This window comes from Diadema setosum, chromosome 20 (assembly GCF_964275005.1).
Source record: "Diadema setosum chromosome 20, eeDiaSeto1, whole genome shotgun sequence".
Lineage (NCBI taxonomy): Eukaryota > Metazoa > Echinodermata > Echinoidea > Diadematoida > Diadematidae > Diadema > Diadema setosum.
The window spans coordinates 4,701,093-4,704,318 of record NC_092704.1 but is presented as its reverse complement, the minus strand read 5'-3'; positions in this window follow the sequence as shown (position 1 = coordinate 4,704,318).

The following is a 3,226-nucleotide window of genomic DNA, read 5'->3' as shown; positions in this document are numbered from 1 at the left end:
AGGAATACACCATTTATTGGTGCCTTTCTTCCCTTGTTTGGGTGACCTACAAAGTATGTTTCTATCTTATTAAGGAGATTTGTATTAAGAGTGAGTGACTGAAATAGCGAGATCCTCATAAATAACTCAGTTATGACAGTACAGTATGTGAAGTTTTGTGCAAAAAGTAATGACACTGTAGGTATTCCTTTTGTATACAATATGGTGTGTACGCCATTTGTTTGTAACTCGTAAAATCTACGGGGTAGTGGTTTTAGGTGCGTGTGGTATGAACACCTTATTTTTGTCCAGATTAGATGGATTTAGAAATGATTGAAATGGAAGTTAAAACTGAAAGCTTAAAGGATGTGTACAATTCTGGTTGAGGTGAGGATTTAGCTTTTAATGTTTTGCGAGATATTCAGAAACCACTCTATGAGATGTCAAAGAGCATGCAATTCTAAGGGGTACTGTATGAAAAGTTTATTTGATGAAAATCAGTTTTGAAATGGCCGAGATATCCAAAAACAAGGTGAAACAAACAGATCCTTATAGGAGTTGTGGCCTGTCGCCTTTTATTATTATATTTTTTTGATAGGTCAGCCATTCGAAAACCAATTTTCATCAAATAAACATTGAATTCTTCTTGAAATTACATGTTCTTTCATATTTCATAATAGGTTCCTCATTATCTCACTTAAGAATGTTCAAAACATGAACCCCCACCTCAGCCAGTACTGTACAGTAATGATTTCTCTAAAGTTAATTTTATTTGAATACTGGGTAATGTCTGTGCATTTATACAGTGCATGGGCATATTGTTCACCGTATGCTATACGCTGATATTAAATCAATAGACTGATTTTTGGTCTAGCCGGATTTGAATTTAGTGGAATGTTACTTCTATTGGAATAGATTAAGCCACTGACGGTAGTTTGAGTTAGACAATCTATACCCTCATTGATTGTGACACAGTATTGAATACCAAATGTTGAAGTGTAAAGATACTTAATTGACAGTTTCCCCCAAGTGGATTGCACGTAATTACATTTGAAGCATTTGTCGTGTTCTGAATTTCAAGGTATGTTCAAGCAGGAGGGCGCGTTTGGATGTGTCAAATACAACTCTGTATGCATTTGTTTGGTACATTGTTGATAGTGACTCTGAGTAAGGCACAGAATGAGTGTTATCGATTGAAAAAGATGATATTGATTGAACTCACTTGGATATGTTTATAGTGTTATACTGTAGTCTGGTGTAACACTAGGCTCAGCTAGTTTGCAGGCACAAACCCTTGTTGGTCGTAAAGGAGTCTGCGCCAAGACTACTATATGCACTACTTCGGCACTGTCCCATAAGCCCTGTGTTGTAGCTTCTCCCGAGAGGCTGCAGTGCAGTGGTGTGTGTATTAGTCTTGGCACATGCAGACTCCTAATACGACCAACAAGGGTTTGTGCCTGCAAACTAAGGCTCAGCCACCAGCAGGATTATCAGTTAATGGTCGTGTGTAAGTAAATTCAGTTTTGTAAAGAAACATCAAAAGACGGTTTCTTGTTTGAAAATATTCAATTTTGTATTAAAAGGATTGTTTTCAATGAAACGGGACATTTCATAATTAGAGGGAGAGCTGTGAAACAAAATTGATTATGAGATAAAGGTAACGTCAGTATTGACCAATATACATCTTGTATTTTTGATGCTATCTATCTCTTCACTCTCATTTTCTTACCATCCCTCTCTTTCCCATTCTCCTAATTCCCTCTTTCCCCTCTGTTTATCATCTCTCTCTCTCTCTCTCTCTCTGTAATGCGTGTGAGTGGCCTGTCAATTTGTGTACCTGGAATCACTAGCACCAAGGAGGTTCGAGAAATGGAGTCACAACAGTCAATATTCGCTTTGATCCCATGTTCGTAGCCGCCACTCAAAAATATTTGAAGTATGTGTCAAACTGGAGCAGTCTCACAGATAGGAAGATAATTGATTAATGTGGCATTGCATCATGACTCGTCACTCTCAATGGAAAATATGTCTTTATGATGGTAATTACTTTTTGCTATCCCTACTTACAAACGATGGGCGGTAGACAATGGTAAAGGCACGGGGGTGCGCGAATAGAAATTGCTCAAATATTGCTGAAATAGATCACTATCAAAATTACTGACTGTACGCTAATCTGACATATTAATTTATAAAGAACTATACTTGAAGATGATACCATTTTAGTTTCATTTGGCGGAAATAAGGAGAATAGTGATAAAACCAGCTTTCCATGAGGGTAAAATTTCAAAAACTTTCACAAAATACAACTCAGATTTACACTTTTGCACATATTTTCGAACTGAATTGACTTTTGTTTTATATGCTTTATCATTAGGTGAAATTTCATTGCATTTGATATATAAAACGAGCTCTTATATTCAAATCACCTCCGAATAAATTGTACACTATTCAGCTATTACTCATAGGAATGACAGCTAGTGTTTTTATACCTGATGTATAGTTTTCGAACTACTAAGTATCAAAAGTGGGAAATGTTTGGTGCAACACCTAGTACTCGTTAGTTGCTGGGTGTACTATAACCACAGGGTTTGTGCTACATGATGCACACACAGCGCAGGAGCGCGTAGCAAGCCATGCATGCATTTCCCCCAGCTCAGTGTCCGCGTAGGTATGTAAATAGCTGAGTAACCAGAGGAGTGCATGCATACAGCACAGCAGAGACACACACATGGGGGCTAGGGCTAGAGCTAGAGCTAGAGCACAGAGAGTTGGTGATAGGCCGGCATCAGGAGAGGTTGTATCGTCGTTGGGATGACAAGACCTTGTATCTGAAATTTTGGTGAAAATGACTTTTTTGAATTAATGGTCAAATAATGAGTTAAGTGATGTCCTGTCCAAATCCAAACTGTCTTACGTGTACTCCAAAAATAAAACCACTACGGCATGACAAAGGAAAGGTTCTCCCAATAGCTATAGTGCTTTGGCCGCCATGTTTTTTGGCTCTCCTGAACATTTGACTTTTTTAGATACGAGGTCTTGTCGCCCCAACGACAATATGCTGTCCCTGCTCCCACAGCCTTTACTGTACAGTGACATGCGGCTCATGCAGCTGTTGTACAAGATCATTATACTCAAAGATCGAGCAATAAAAGTTGGAACGGTAACATACACTTGTGTGGATCTATGTCATGTTTTCTGGAGTCTGATTGGAATGGATAATGTGAGGAAAAATGTGAGGAGATTTGCA